Source organism: Protopterus annectens, chromosome 4.part1 (genome assembly GCF_019279795.1).
Source record: "Protopterus annectens isolate FY-2018-M chromosome 4.part1, PAN1.0, whole genome shotgun sequence".
NCBI lineage: Eukaryota > Metazoa > Chordata > Ceratodontiformes > Protopteridae > Protopterus > Protopterus annectens.
Window position 1 is genome coordinate 667,810,093 of NC_056734.1, and position 18,181 is coordinate 667,828,273.

Consider the following 18,181-nt stretch of genomic DNA (forward strand, 5'->3'; position numbering starts at 1 on the left):
TCTTGTTATATAATATTGAGTGGCTTCATCGGAGGGCTGTTTATCAAAAGCATGAGATTCAATATTGAATTCTAAGGCTCTTTTGTACTTTTAAAGCATTTTGCACCTTACATACTTATTGTGTGATTACTGCACCTTGGAGAACGGGGAATACTCTGAGACACTAAAGTATTATAATTTGCATAAAGCCATCCTGTTCTCATTTAAATTTTCTATATTATGTGGATCACAGATTATGTTCTTGTAAATTTCAAAAGGTACTCCCATCAGAGAGAGAATTACATTCCATTATTGCAAGAAAAGTCTTTCTTATGCCTAGCCATAAAAAGATTTTGAATTATAATTTTCACTAAATCACATCATTGTCACCATTGAAAAAAGCTCTTTAAAAATCCATCCACAAACAAATGCTGGATTTCTTTAATAATCCAGGTTTGCTCAATGACTATAAATATTATGAGACATAAACTTGTAAAATAAGAAACAATAACAAAAACTGCATAAATGTGGAACAAGAATAACTAGATAGTTCCAGCAGTAAAGGAAGCATCCAAATCAAAAAAAGACTTCCCGAGCACATTTAAATATGCCAACCAAATAAACACTGGAAGCAACTGGAAAGGATTTGTAGATCACTATATAAGATATCACTTTCATCGTTAATTGCAGCAAGACCTCTTCAGATCCTGTTTGTTTTTGTAGAATACATCCATTCCTGTTGGCTAACAAGGATATTCTGGAATGTGAACATCGTACTTAGTGGGGTACCCTTCACCCTGTAAGCATCTAAGGGAGATCTGCCATTCAATAAAAATTGTTTCAGCAAGTGTAGTTCTTAATCATTTCTGATTCCTCATAGTAGCCAGTGTCTAACATGGCAACACGTGTGAGTATCGTCTTTTAACTTTGCAGGGAGTTTCTCTTGTTCCCACAGTTTTGCAACTGTGAAGTTAATATATTTAGGTGATGGAATGTGGAAGGGTGCTTCTCTACTGCAAAAATGTAATTTGTGGAATTTTACCAAGTTTATTTATTTATTTGAATACTTTAAATCTTTGAGAATATAGTCATGGGTTGTCCACTGACTTCTCACAGAGATCATACATACACACACACACACACACACACACACACACACACACACACACACACACACACACACACACACACACACACACACACACACACACACACACACACACACACACACACACACACACACACACACACACACACACAACCACACACAAACAGAGGTGGACTATACCACTGACATAAGTGAGACCATGTAATATAAAGAATGCATTTATGGATGTGTTAACAGATCCAGTTAACTAGGGATATCATAATAAAATGGGTGACTTCAATGCCTCTGTATTAATGATCATTGAATATATCACCCAGGAGCAGTAGAAATTTTTTTGAAAGCATTACAAATCTTTATTAACATCATAACTTTCATGGGAGTACTGCATCAAGTGAATGTAGTGCAAAGGAATAAAGTGCTGCCATTCAGAGTAACATGTGGCCATTAGATTTTTTTTTAATTTCCTTAAAATGTGTAAGTACATCACTGTCTACTTCAGCACAGATAAATGCTAAACAATAACAAAGTCAGACATAAAATTCTCACAGAAAGCCTACCAAAAGTAACAAAAAAAAAAATGCACAAAAGAGACTGGCACATAGACTGCAAACTTTCATCTAACAGTAAACAGTAAGTGAAGGTTCTCAAAGCTACATTCATTCACGCACATATTTAGTACAACATGTATTCCCTGACTGAGGGTCTGGGTAAGAAATACTGGACGCATCCTCCGTTCTGCTAACTGACTATAATGTCCTTTAGTGAAAACCTAACAATTTGTCAATTATCAGCTGGCCAGTGTTACTCCTGCACGGTAATATTCTGCTTTAACTTTTCTCAGACAAAGCACATACATCAGCAATGTACTAACAATGTCCTACTAAATAAGCACTGTTTTAAAATACATAAACTGTACTTCTCTGACTGAGAAGGTCAGTTGGGAGGACCTGTGCCATTTTGCCTTGCACTTTATAACAAGAAAGAAATAATGCACTGTTATTTTCAAATAATTCTAAAAGCAGCACCTGATACTGTAGTACTTTTTGTCTGGTCTAGAGCTCTAATATCTTCTGACTATTTTATGAAATAGAAAAGACATTGTCACCCCAGTATTTTTTTCTGTGTTTCTTCACTGCCTGAGGGTGTAATATGGGGAGTCACAGTAGATCTGTTTCATTTAACATTGCACTACATACACCAAAGTAGATGCAAAAGGAAACAAAATTGTTTTACACTCATTCTGTTGGTTCATAGCTTTGGTATATAGCAGGTCTTTATACAGCTTTCAAACTAGCAAGCACAATCTTCCTGTAGCCCAGAAGAATTCCTCTTTCTACAGTAGGCTAAAGTGAAACTTTAAAGAGAATGTCTTTGTTCTACGTTCTTCTCTGTTTTCCACAATGCTGCAATGACCAAATGATTCACTTTCATTCCAGACCTTCTCTTTCATAACATCATAATGATCAGCTTGCATAGTTTGCATTCCAAGCCTCTTCATCCTATCTTCTCCTTAAATATGTTTCCTCTTCTATGCCTGCATACATTCCATTCTACTTATCTGTCCATATCCTTGAGCTCCATTCATTTCCACTGTTCTTCTCAGCCCTATTATTACCTACTACCTGTCATTTAACTTTCTTATTTGATCACGTTCTTGCTTCCCATCATTGCTTTGTAACTCTCTCCCCTTGATCTTCATGAGCTAACATAAGTACTCTTTTCCACACTATGGCTATAATTTGTGATTTGACTTATCATTCTATTATTCATAACGCTCTGTCCTTCACTCAGCTCATTATTGATGTCCTTGTGTTCTTATTGTATTGTTAGGTACTCACTACCTTCTGCCTTCATAAAATGGCCTTGTGTTCAGATTTACCAACCAGTCAACAAATGTAAACAAAAAATAAATGTGCCCACTCATTATATATGTATGCATCCCATCTTCTAGTCATTCAGTAATGCTTATGAGATCCCCTATCCTAAATTCCATGTAATAATGGATACCAGACCATTCCACATGGTTCAGCACTAGTTGTATATGATGCCTGGTTAACCTGGACAAATCTCCTTCTAGCTTGTTAACCTGGGCAATTATCCTGCTAGCTTGTTAACATGGACAATTCTTCTGCTAGTTTGTTAACTCGAACAGTTCTCCTGCTAGCTTGTTAACCTGGACAATTCTCCTTCTAGCTTGTTAACCTGGACAATTCTCCTGATAGCATGTTAACCTGGACAATTCTCCTGCTAGCTTGTTAACCTGGACAGTTCTCCTGCTACCTTGATAACCTGGACAATTCTCTTGCTAGCTTATTAACCTGGACAATTCTCTTGCTAGCTTGTTAACCTGCACAGTTCTCCTGCTAGTTTGTTAACCTGCACAATTCTCCTGCTAGTTTGTTAACCTGGACAGTTCTCCTGCTAGCTTGTTAATCTGGACAATTCTCCTGCTAGCTTGTTAACCTGGACAGTTCTCCTGCTAGCTTGTTAATCTGGACAGTTCTCCTGCTAGCTTGTTATCCTGGACAGCTCTCCTGCTACTTTGCTAACCTGGACAGTTCTCCTGCTAGCTTCATTTATCAATTTCTGCAATACAGCCAGCTGTGGATTAACATTACTGTGTTGTTTGTTTTTCTTTCTAATCAAATCTATATGGTAACAGCATGGAGACCAGCAACAAATATTTTTGCCAGACCTAGGTGAATAATGTGAACAGATTGTCTTTGATCAACTCTGAATAACTGAAACTTACTCAAAGAATACTACTAGATTTAACAACTAGGCTTTGTCTTTTATTAATCTGTGTCATTATACCAGACAAAAATGATTAAAAATCAGTTTAGTTCATTACCCTTATTTTGCAGTGAGTGATCTTATTGTAAATATACTGTTTGTTAACAATGACCTGTGTCTACCCTTTAATTAAAATAATACTACACTGGATTCTTGTCAGTAGTAATAAAGGTACATCATTTAGCAAAGTACACAAAATGGATGTTATCTATCAGTTTCCTAATTTTTGTCAGCTTTTTCAATGTTTGACTTACAATAACTTGACTTTTGCACAGCTTCAGCTGAGCAAGTTAATTACAGAGATGCTTCCTCACACACTGGTTAACCTTACTTGGTTTACAATATATGGATCAGATGCATAAATGACAAACCAGACATCTTCTGTTAGCTCTGTAGTATAAAGGGATGGAGTCTTAACTATGCCTTAAATAGACAGGTTTGATAATCACCCAGAGAACTGATGGAGAAAGATCTAGAAGGATAAGAGAGAAAAACAACTGATGTGCTGGATCATCTACACCCCCCCTCCATGAAAGGATGTAGGTGCTGTCCTGTTGCAGTAGCTTCACCTGGGGAAGGCCAACTGATGCAGCTCTTACAAATACCTGCTACAATAAAATAGCTAAGTTTGCTACTGACTCACCCTTCAGGACACATCACTGCTTAGCAATCAAGCAACTGTCCTAGCTAGAATTACCCAACCTGCTCACATATAGCCAGCTTACAATAGCCCACCAAATTCTATATTAACCCGATAGAGTTCCTGCTCTTCAAGGTCTACTTAATATCTATTCTAACAAATGCCTATTAAGATCCACCAATAAAGCACTGGCTGACACAGGCAAAAGCAACAATAGCTCTGGGGACTCCTTGTTTTCCATTTCTGTTACAAAAGCCTGGAATACCATCCCCATAGATATTAGAACCATTGAAAACAAAAATAATTAAAAAAAAGTCCTCCAGTCCCATTTACATAGTTCTTGGTTATGTAATTGTTCTGACCCTGGGTAGCTTCACTTAATTACATCATATCATACTTTAACCTTCTGTGAAAGCTTGCAACATCTCCTTTCAGTACTCTTACTCAATGTGTGTTTACTGTAGTAGCCTCTGATGAACATAACCAAATGACTGAACAAAATGTCCTTTCAACTGTATTGTTTATAGTAACACACTGTACTCCTTATAGTATATTTACTTTTTGCTCCTTTCTTGGCCTTGAAACTGTACCTTATTAACTTTTTGACTCTGTGCTGCACTTTATTAACATGCCTGTTGTATTAACTGTATTTGCTGTACTAATCTTTGTGGAGCTTTTCTCCCCAGGCCTCCACTGAAAATGGGATCCATACCCAGTCGGACTTTCCTGGTAAACAAATGTGAAATAAATAAATAAATAAATGTGTAAGTTATTCTGAGCTTATCGAGGAGCACACACGCACATTAGGTGAAAAGTATAAGCATGGAGAAGTACACACTTTTTCTAGGTCCACATTACTGTTTTTTCACTGTGCTTTCTTACTATAACAGAGAGCAAAAAACAAAGTGAAAATCACTAAACCCCCGTTGGATGATGTCCTTCATGCCCAGCTGTCACCCTTCTCTCTATCTCCAAATGTCCTAGATTTATGTGGACTAGAAAGAATGACTCGACCAAGAGGGTTACTAAGACATGATGCTTTTGACGGAATGAAGGCCTTAAAATAATAAGGAATGCTAAGGTTTTATCTAGTAATAACTTAACCTAGAAAGCAAAGCAACTCAAATATAGTAAAAATGCAACATCCTAATAATGGTATTACTATCATGGAGAGGAAAACCAAATTCCAGAAGTAGTGTTAGGCAAACATAAAGAGGCTAAGGGAGTAGATCTCAAGCTCCTACTTACCAGTAGTAACTATCCTATTGGAACGGTCATTATTAGGGCAAAGTATAAGAGAAAGATGACAAAGATGCTACTAAAAGACTACAATTTGATGAATGAAAAGTTTTTGGAAACAGTGTTGAAGGAGTATACATGACCGGTAAAATACTGGGACCAAATATGCTATGCCAAGCTATGAAGTGGGTGCTCTTGAATTACACGGAAAAAGGGCTGGCTAAGAAAAGCAGATTACAAAGAGGAAAAAGATCACTCTATTAAATTAAAAAACATGTCCCGAAGATAAAAAGGAGAGAAGCTATAAGGACTAAAGGAGTAAAGCGGATCAGAAAAAGGAGTTTACAGGAAATCCTTCAAGAAATCTACTAAAAGCTATGAAAATGTTTTGAAATAGCATTCTTTATGTGGCAAAACAGAAAAGTGTTCATTATATTAAACTTATTTCTGAGTTCCAGTTATTTTTCCAGCCACCTTCCAGTGTGAACCTTGCATCTAGATGATTGCCACTAGTGAAGTGATACCATGACCCCAAAATGGGAAAATGGGCTGTGGATTGATAGATAGATATGATTTCAGGGATGGTGTCTATCTGATGTATCAAAGCTTTGTCTTTGAATCTTTCTAAGCCACACAGAAGTTTCTGTGAAATTGATATTAGATTTATACAGCTGTGTTTCTCTTCTCAGTTAACACTTTGCTACATATTTTAGTATATCAGTTCTTAACTACAATATTTCTGGGGAAGTGGAAATTCAATAAAGTTAAGCCATTTTTTTTCTGAAAAGAAAAACTTGACAAAGCAAAATATTGCACTTGTTTGCTATTACATCTAGCCGTGCTTTGTTCTTAATCTCACCCCTAGCTAAGGTAGTAGAAATATTTATTTTGATCAGAAGTCTAATGGGAAGAATGTAATGGTTTAACAAATGAATAACCTCCATTTTGTGAAACCATGGAACAGCTCTGTTTATACAATACTTTAATTAATGGCAGAGTAATGCATCACTAGTTCTTGACATGACTAAAGCATTTCACAGTGTTATCAACAAGGCTATAATTAATGTCTTACAAGTAAAGGGTTGGTCCAGTAGCTTAAGTAGATGGATGGTAAATTATCTGTCTGACAGTTAATGTTTTCCTGAAACTAATGGTATTGTCAACATCATGTAAACTGCAGGCAAAGGAGTGGGCCAGTGGGAGGGGCTTTCCATTAGAATCAATCTGATTTTTTTAACTTTGTTGATTATTTGGAGAGAAAATTTGATCAAACCAAACATTTATAATATTTACAAATAAATGCATTTTAAGTTTTAATGAATGAAATACTACATACTTAGAAAGCTCTTTTCATGATATTGCTGTCAATAAGAATATCTTTGAACCGTTTGTTAAAATACATTCATGCATTCATGGCTTGCCTTTGTTAATTTGTACTCATGTTGTTTATGCAGTGCCTGCAGTATCAAAAGTGTATTTAAGTTTTATATATTTGTAGTGTGTCTACAGCTACAAGTGCCATGTTGTTTAGGTCTCATACTTCGGTCATTAAACATTAAAATTGTTTCTGCCATAGTAATTCTGCCATAGTAATATATATATATATATATATATATATATATATATATATATATTTATATTTATACACATAGAGACACTCACATACATACATACATATATATATATATATATATATATATATATATATATATATATATATGTAATAATGGGCGATTTCAACTACCCCACCATCAACTGAGAAAACTATTCATCAACGCTTTCTGGAATTCATAAATTCAAACCCCTTGGATCAGCTTGTCCATACCCCCACCAGGGACAGCAATATCCTGGACCTGGTCATTACCAATATAGGCAACCGATGTTCCACACTAGAGGTCAACTCCTCGCTGGTCAGATCCGACCACAAGCTAATCACCCTAGACATCAATATCCCATCCCACCCCCCACCCCCCATTAAGGAAACCACCATAAAAAACTTCTCCAAAGCCAACTTCATGCTTCTTAAGACAGAAGTGGCAAGCTTCATGACACCCATACAGATGGAAAATAGAGGTACAATTGCCAAATCCTATACAAATGCACTGTATAAGCACATACACAAGTGCAAGGATCGTGCCATCCCCAACAGAACCAAGATGCTATCCTCCAAAAAAAGGAAGCCAATCTGATGGTTCCCTGCCATAAACAAACTCTACAATAGACGGAAGAAGATTTTGCAAAAAAGAGTAAAATCCCCTGATTGCAGGAACTCCCTGGTCAGCAGCAGTAAGAAGCTGAGATCCCTCATAAAATCATCCAAAGCTAGTTACAAAAATAAAATTGCCGCTGATTCTAAAGACAACCACAAAGCATTCTACATCTATGTCAAGAATCTCAATGGCAACACTCAGATCTGTTCTGAGCTACAGCACAATGGCACTAGATACACAGAACCAACTGATATTACCAACATCCTGGCAGATAGGTTCAGTGCAAACTTCACCCCCCTTCACCCCCCCAAAGGGCCCATCACTATACCGAAAGAATGCAAACCCCCTGTAATCATGGCTGCACAGGTAAAAAACACACTCTCCAAAGCCAAGAACACAGCATCCATGGGACCTGACAACATTCCAGGCTGTGTTCTGCATGAAGTACAGAATAAAGTGGCACACCACCTAAGCACCATGTTCAATCATAGCCTCACTTCAGGCTTTGTGCCTACTGAATGGTGCACAGCTACAGTTATCCCACTCCACAAAGGCTGTGCCACCACGGACCCCGGGAACTACTGCCCCATTAGCTTGATGAACCTGGTCTGCAAGACCATGGAATGTATCATCTTGGACCTTATAAACAAGGACATAGGTAACCTCCAAACTCTAGACCCCACTCAGTTTGGGTTTGTAAAAGGTAGGTCATGTCTCCTTGAAGTAGTCACCAGAGCCATGAACGATGGTAAGGTGGTGCACACAACCTATCTTGATCTCACCAAGGCTTTTGACACCATCCCCCACTCTGGAATTATAGATAAACTCACTAGACTGAGCATAAATCCCTATGTCACAAGATGGGTGGCCAACTGGCTCACTGATAGAACCCACGCAGTGAAAGTAGCCGACTCCAAATCCAACTTCAGACCAGTGACAAGTGGAGAACCACAGGGCTCAGTCCTGGGTCCTCTCCTGTTTGGCATCTACTTCTCAGATGTCCAGGCTAATACAGCAGGTCTTTGTCTAATGAAGTTTGCAGACGACTGCAAACTAGGTGCCATAATAGAATCGCCTAATGATGTGGACATTCTACAAAGGGGCCTCACTGAGACTGATGCTTGGTGTCAAAGTCATGGCCTCAAGCTCAATGCCAAGAAGTGCATTGTCATCCCTTTTGGGAAAAACATTGTACCCATGAACTACCACATAAGTGGTAGCCTACCAAACACCAAAAGTGTGATAAGAGACCTTGGGAAATAGGTGGACAGTAGTCTCTCCTTTGGTAATCACATCGCCACAGTAGTCAGGAAATCCTTCTATGTGGCACACCTCATCACAACGGGGTTCACCTCCAGAAAAAAAGAGGTCATTGTCCTTTTCTACTCATTCGTCATGAGACCCATTATAGAGTACAACACCCCATTTGGCATATACCTAGCAAGACATCTACAACAACTAGAAAGGCCACATAAATACCTCACTAAGAGGATTACCAGCCTCAAACAGATGCCATACGCAGACCATCTCAAAAAATCTCCAGCTCTACTCCATCACTTATCATCTACTCAGAGGTGACCTCTGCCTAACATACAAAGCCATGTCAAACCGAGATCTGTTGGACATGCTACACTTAAGGAAACCCCAGTCCCTCCGAGCCACATGCTCCAGGGACCTAAACCTTGCCACTACAATAAACAGAACATGCCTGAGGGATAAATTCCTATCCCAGACTACCCATTCATGTCAACAAAGCTCCTCATTAGCCCTCTTTAAGAAAAATCTCGACAATTGGATGGGAAATGGGAAATTCATCCCGGGGATCACTTCTGTGGCTCTGCCAGACAGGGGTGCAGGAAATTAACTTTCTTGGGTGGCAAAAGCCAGGGAACTTTTTTGTCTAGGCTTATATAGGCCCCAGGGCCGATAGCCTAGTACCTACCTATGAACCTATATATATAGATGTATAGATAGATCTAGCTAGATATAGATATGTATATACATTCACACAAATTTAAATATATAGATAGACAGATATAGATATATAGACACAAGCACAAACACGGGTGTGCTGGAACTGCACATGGCATGTAGAACCACTAATCTGGCACCTGAATGACCAATACCACTCCTTCCATCCTCCAGCCAACATTGGACATCCAGACTACTAAGGACCTGACAGTTATGAGGAGCTGAAGGACAGGGTGGTGACTTGTGGAATCAACATAAGAAACCATAACTGCTACTTTTGCAATTAACATCCAATGCTGATATACTGATTCTAACAAATTAAGGTAAGACTAATATAAAGGATGCTTATGACAAACTAGCATGTGACTAGTACAAAATGTATTATGTAATGTATGTAGATGTATTCCTGATAAATTCCATTAATTTATACCTCCTCTAAAGTGCTGCTCACAAGTTCCATTTCCTAATAGTTTAACATGACAAACCATCACTTCTTAGGTGTAGTTTTATACATTAATGCCATTATCTTTATTGTAATATCTTCTTCTACACTATGTTTTGGTGTTTTTGCTACTGAATTGCTTTAAATTGCCATCATGCATTCCTACCAAAACATGTTCTGTGTAAAAATATTGTTGATTAACATAACCACTGCACAAGTCAACTATAATGTTACTGTTTCTACACAATAACCAGATGTATTATATGTTATATGTATTTACGGATTCACTTCAGAAGCTTGAAATACTGAAATATCGAATTTCAGTATCTCGAGCCCAGAATGTGGAACCACAAAACCACGAAAACTCAAAACCGCGAAATTCAAAATCTCGAACACTGGAGATTTTGAATTTTGCGGTACTACTGCACACACACACACCATTCTCCCCACGCACACACATAACCTCTCTACTACATGAAAGCAGGGGGGCAAGCCCCCCTGCACCCCCCACCCCCCTAATTAAATATTCTCACTCCGAGGTCGCACTACATACAAACACACACAAAACACCACCACACAAGCTACATTCTTCTCGCACACACACATCACAGCAACAAAACACATTGACACACACCACAACCCCTACCCAAAACCCTTACACATACACACTTAACTGAATACATAACCACAGCGAAACCTCAGAAGCACGAAATTCAAAACCTCCGGTATTCGAGGTTTTGAATTTTGCACTTCTGAACTTTCGCTGTTCTCAGGGTTCGACTTTCTGGGCTCGAGATCCTGAAATTCGATATTTCAGTATTTTGAGCTGCTGAAGTGAATCCGTATTTACATATGCTAAATTGCCTCCATCCCTATCATGGCTTTAACGGGTCCTTAGACTAGTACACTTGCACTGTTAACAAATGTAAAAGAAATTAAAAAAATACAATATATACAGACACTCACATCAATATGTATATGCAAACACAAATACTAGAGACATTTTAGTCAAAGTAATCCCCAAATCCACTACCAAAAGAGAGGCTTACTCTGGGAACGTATCTTTAATCAGCGTTAATGTGAAGCACTGGACCCCAAATTTTCTTTGTTGTTTTTTTGTACCTGTTAAAATGCTAGGCTGGCACTATAGCTTCACAGCTGCTGTGTCATCATTCTTACAGTCATGCAGACTGCAAGAGTGGCAGTTTCGTAGCAACAATGAACATGTGGCAGATATAACAAGTTCCATATAAGTACCTTATATTAATAGCTTTAAATTAAACAGAAATATGATTGGTAAACACAACAAGCATGTGAGATTTTCTGTTAATTTTATTTGAAAGGGGGCTGGCAACCCCCTCCCCAAACCTCCTCAATCTCCATCTCTTAAAAAATAGGTACAGTGGAGATAAGGTAGGTATCAGTCCCCTTACAAATGGAATTTATATATTTATCTCTCTATGTACATACGTCTGTCTTGTCCCTCTGTCAAGCTAGCAGTCTAGCTGTTTTGTTATCTGTCTGCCTATGTAACTATCTATCTACCTATCTATCTAAAAGAAAAAAAATCTGTGCTGGAACTTGTGGGATGGGGGAGGGGAAGTAACTATCTGCCTATCTGTCTCATCCCTGTCTGTCAACCTGTCTGTTTTTAATTAAATATATATAGTCCATTTGAATTACATATTTACACACACACACACACACACACACACACACACACACACACAGACACACACACACACACACATATATATATATATATATATATATATATATATATATATATGTCATTCATGTGTAGTTCAGACATGCCACTACATGGCTCACTAACATGAGTTAACTACCATGGAGAACTAAAGTCTGAGATAGCAACGACACTGCTGGTGGACCCCAACACACATGAGGCATTCCATTACTGGACAGTTGAAGATGAGAAGGTTGAAGTTTTGAGTTTAGATGTTATGAGCTTTCGATTATATGAAGTGGAACCGTCTGCTTACGCACTACATGATCTAGTTCTGATATTATATCAGGTGTTAATCAGGTGGCAGGATTGAGCTTTGTACCTTTGCCTACATTTAGCACTATTTGTAACAGAGCAGCTGCTCACAAAGTACATGATACATGATTTAACAGGTCTACTTCAGATCACTGAAATCCGATTTCACTGAAATTCATTTCACTGAGACCAAATCACCTAATTTTCAAAATACTGAAAATTCATTTCACTGAATTTCATTTCCCTGAATTGTAAGCTATAGACTTCCCAGCAGTAGTGGCAGCATGTAGTCTACCGTGAGACAAGTAAAAGGTAGTGCAATCCCGGAGTTAGTATATATAGTTGGGAGGCACAGCCCCGCATGTTGGGGAGTGTGGGGGGCGTAGCCCCTCACTTAGTTTGGTTTTATATTGTCTGGTTTCTGTTAAAAGTATAAGTAAGTAGTTTTTAAGTTGTGGAAAGAGGTAGTCATTAGTTTTTTTGAGTGTGTTTGTCTATGGTTTCCCATTTTGTCTTTTGAAATTTAGCATTGTAAGCTGTCGGTGAAATTAGATTCAGTGAAATGAGTTGTCAGTGTTGTGAAATTTAGGTGATTTGGTCTCAGTGAAATGAAAGTCAGTAAAATGGGATTTCAGTGATCTGAAGTGGACCTGATTTAACATAATACTATCTCAACAGGCCCCTGTGGCCCAGTGGCACTCCAGTGAAGCAGCCAAATCTAGGGCCACAGCTTCCTACTGTCTCCCTGTACTTTTACTGCTTGAGGACCCTGATGACTTTGGAAAGTGCAGTAAAGTAAGAGTACAATGTTGACACACATGCCAACACTGGCAGTTCTGAATCTACAAGTATATGTTCTACCTGGCAGTATATATAGCACCTGCTTTGTACTGTGTCTTATATATGTTTTCTGACATTATTTTTTTCTGTTTTCTGTTATGTACAACTACCAAATCTGATGAAGGGAGTCTAGATTCTACTAGTCTTGCTGATGCTGACACACTGTTGAGGTATCTAATTCATATCTGGTCAAGAGCACTTACAATGGCTTTACTAGAGTTGGAGTCACCTCTCAAGTGTTGGGACATGGAGATCTCAGTGAGGCAGAGGAGGCATTACATCCACTTCTTGAGGCAGTTGGAAACAGTAGTTACGACACTAGCATTGTCCAATATGAGACATATATGACCTGTGTGATGTGGGTAGCTGGAATTCCACTGATCAGCCAGTGGCACAGACTGAATGTGCCAGCCACAATTAGCTGGTAATGAGAAATCATGTAGAGCAAGAGGATGGTAACAGTGGGGTAAACAGCATCACCAACAGTGTATTTTACAGTGTCTGGAGTGGTACATGGTGTTTGTAGTCACTGTACAGAAGCAGGCAGACACATGGATAGAGACATAGTGGAACAATTGGCACCATACAGTAGTGTACTCCTTACTGTATGTTCTGGGTAGTTATGTCCACATTCAGGGTAAGGGGGTACAGAGGCATTAATTAAATCTTTGTCATCTGAGCTGGTTCTTGGCATGGTAACATACTGCACATTTATGCTTGACACACTATGCCACGATTATCATTTTGCAACAGCCTCTATAGTGCTGAGAGATACAGCATGGTACAACTACATGCTGGATAGTTGAATATAAAAGCCAGATTTTAGCTAGGAAGTCTTTTAAAACCCACCTGAAAGACTTTCTAGCTGAAATCTGTCTCTGTTGTTGCTCAAAATCAAGATAAACTACATACTTAAATGTGAACAAGTACCTTTTCATTCCTTATACCTCCTTATTCTCCCTTCTTCACTTCCTTCCTTACTGCTATCTAATTATCTTTGTCTCAATATACCATACGCCTGTATTTTCCCTCACTTGATATTGCAATTTCTAATCGTATTAGACTAACTTACGTTTAATTTCTCTGCAGACTTTCTAAAATTTCTCTAAATATTAAATGATTGTCATATACCTATACCTTGTATCGATTCTTAACCATGTTTTTATATTATGTCTAATCTGTTACAATTATTTAAACTGCAGATATTTTGTTTCATTTTTGAAGATTGTAAAATTATTGTTCTTAAAATGTGTTGTAATAATTTGGAGCTTTTCTCCCAGGGCCTCCTCTAAAAATCGGCTTCTACCTAGTTGGAGTTTCCCGGTAATCAAATGTCAATAAATAAATATAAAAGAGGCTGCTCTTTGGCACCAGACATTAATAGCTGGTGTTTGGAAATCTGTTGTGCAGCATTCATGGACTCAATGGCTACCACATTTGAGGCCACTGTCCATTCTATTGTTTGTTTGTATATTATAATGGTTGAGTTGATGCATGCATGTTGTATCATTTCTCTCCACAAGTCATGTTGGCCACAGACAGACGTCATTACAGCCATTCACCAGTGTGTGAACATTCTGAAGTGGAGTCTCACTGTGCCATGTTGCTGCCTCATCTGCTGCACATGCTCATACAAGCAGCTGACACAGCCTTGCCCCATGTGTGACATGCTGTTTGTGAATAAACTCTGTACTATGTATTTGGCCTTTTCATGGGCTGTGTTCAGACTGCGGTGGTGGTGCTGCAGTAGCATTGTCGCCTTATAGCAAGACGTTGTCCCATTTGATTCTCAGCTAGAGCGTCTTCTTTGTGGAGGCATACGTGAATGGGGCGTGCCTTCATTGAAGGTTGTGTGTCAGGGCTGGTAACCCGGTACATAAAAATCCGTTACCGATCATTAGCGGACCGGAGTTCCGCTGTGGCGACCCCTAACCGGGAAAAGCCGAAAGACACAAAATGGGCTGTGTTCAGTGCTACTGAAAACTTGATTGATGCAAGCTGCTGTCCTACATGTTGCCTTGCTTTATATACAGTATACATTATGTTATAGCATACATGTGACAGCAGCTCAATCCTGTACATTATTTTACATTATGCATATTACTGTAGAGAAAAGTAATGGACACTGCTGTAATACAAACAGCGGCCATGTCATCTACATATTAGGCTGTTTGCAAGTTCATCAGATGCTGACCTAATACTACTGCACAGATATGCAGTGTCCATTACACAGGTCATGCTAGTAGCAGTGTTTTCTCTCTATTCTTTTGATCATTCATTCTACCCTGTCTCATAATCAACCTCCTTATGCACCATGCCAACCATACAGTGACCAGTCTCCCACCTCCATTTAATATACATATACATATGTTATATAGCATGGGACACACAAGAAGTGTCTATGTAGCCTTGTAAAGAAAATACTGTGTCACTCTGAGACACCTAGGCACATGAACTGTCCTCTGTCTACTGCTATTACACATCTCTCTTATTGGCTTATAAAGTCACTCTCGGTGACTCACTTGCCACTGATGCTGGAAGATCAGAAGAGTGTAGGTTCTGCTTCCACAACAGTTTCTTGAATTCATTTTCAAGATGTTACTCTGTAGTACGACATAAGGGGTATCCTGGAATCTTGAGGTACTATCCTTTGGATGACACTTTAAACCAAGGTCCCATAAGCCTAAGGTGGTGGTAGCTCAGGTCCTCATAAACCTTTAATGGCATTTACCAGAAAATGTAGGGATTATTTGTTTATAATAATCATTCCTATTTATACAGTTCTCTACACATACATAATTAATTAATTACAGATACTTAACATTTATTTACAAATGCATATAAGCCATTTATTCTTAGATAACAGTTTTATATTAATTTCATTTCTATCAACAGCGTCTCTTGTTTTCAAGTTTGGCCTGTACAAAATTTCTTTATACTTTTTTACTCTCCAAATAAACATAAACACAAGCACAGAATTTTATCCTATACCTTATGGGATAAAAATCATATACATATTTATACCTTTCAGCTGTTTAACATTCAATGTACTTGCTAATGAACACCTAATGTCTTATATTACTCTCAAGAAAAATGTGCTGCATGGATTTTTCAATACCACACTTTTTTTGCATTTTCTTTCTTTTACAATCTGGTATAGCAGTTGTGCTACTTCATGAAATTTACTGAATAAAAAACTCAAACAAATAAAGGAAAATTCACAATATTTCTATCATCTTTTCTTGTACGTCTTTATTTATTAAATCACATTTGTTCACCATTGCAGAGCACTGATAATTTCAAACCAATTTCAGCTTCTGCCAGGGATAAAATTTACAAAATTAAGATGGAAAGCATCATAAAGAAGTAGTGATAACTGACATAGAGCAACATGTTAATAACTGACTGAGCAGAACAAGCAACGCATACAGTATGGACAGAGGTGTAAAGTCCAAGAACCTCGAAAAGCAAACCAAAAGCAAACCACCAAGCCAACAGACAGTAGTTCCCTTGCAAAGCATATTAGTAATAATCCTGGTCACCAGTTTCTTTGTTTTGGTTTGGATTCTGTACCTAAAAGCCCTAGTGGAGGTCACTGGGAAGACCTATTAGAGCAACATGAACTGCTGTGGCAACTAAGGCTAAATGTCTACGCCCCCCCCCCCCAGGCTTAATGAACAGATATCTATTGGAAGTGTATTAAGATTAAAATCTTACAAAGTTTAAGCTCTTTATTTACATATTTATTTAGGTATTTTTTTACATGTTTATTTACATGTTTTTTACTTTGGTCTCTTATTTGCTTGTTTGAGTTTGTTCTTAGCTAAGTAGTTAATTTGGTGTGTGGAACCATGTGACAGCTAGGGATATTTAAATGTGTTTGCACGTCATGCCTTTTACTGTGAAGAAGTCTGTCAAAATACCAGATGAAAGCCCTCAGTTTTACAATAAATTTTATTTTGGATCATCCTTGCCCTTCTCTCTTGTTTTGTTGGCTCGGTGGTTTGCTTTCAGAGATATAAAGTAGGACAGGCACAGAAATAATTAGTAAGGAAGGATGAGACAATATGAGATGGAAATGAAAGAAGGATTTAATATCTGCCAAGACAGAAGCTGCACAGATTGCACAGAAATAATAAGGGGTTAAGAATAGCATGTAGAAGAGAGGTGAAAGGTTAAGTAGGTTAGATCTAGATGATATGGCTTGTAAGGTTAGAACTACATTTAACTAGTATTTTCACACAGAATTTTAGGAGACAGCCTACATTTGGGAAAGATGATGTGTCTTTAAGACTGGGATGAAATCATTTCCATAGTTTGGGGCCAAATATAGATAGGGAATAGTGAGTAGAGAACAGTTTGGTTTGCAGAGCTTGTAGGAGCTAAGTGGTTGACATTGCTCACATTGTTTGTTGGAGTTTGTCTTGTATGTTTAGTAGTAAGAAGAAGAAGAAGAGGCTGTTTTTACACAATTTGAATGACTGAGAGGCAAGTGGTAGAGGTATTCTGTTTAAATGGTAATCACACTGCTTTCTCTAAAATAATGCAGTGATGTTACTTTCTGGGAGACTGTGCAATGGAAATAGACTGAATGGTGTTGATAGTTTTATTTGAAAGAGAGGCCACTAAGGAAAGCCCATATTCTAGGTGAAGGAAAAGATTACCTTTTTTTTTTTTTTTTTTCTCCAAATCTTTTGGGTTTCTAATACTATGATGGGAATGGACCCCATTCCTAAGTCAAAGTACAATTAAAGTTTATGAAATTAGTATTGTTTCAATCTTTGATGTATTTACTTTTTGCTATGGCTGCCCTGTCGGCTTTGAAGAAATAGGGATTTCTTTACTCAGAATAGCAGAGAGCTAATCTTTTTGTGAGCATTTTCAAGATGCATTCTGAAGGAGAGGGAGGAGAATAAACATAATCTGAACTATTTAAAGGTCGGTACCTATTCTAGAG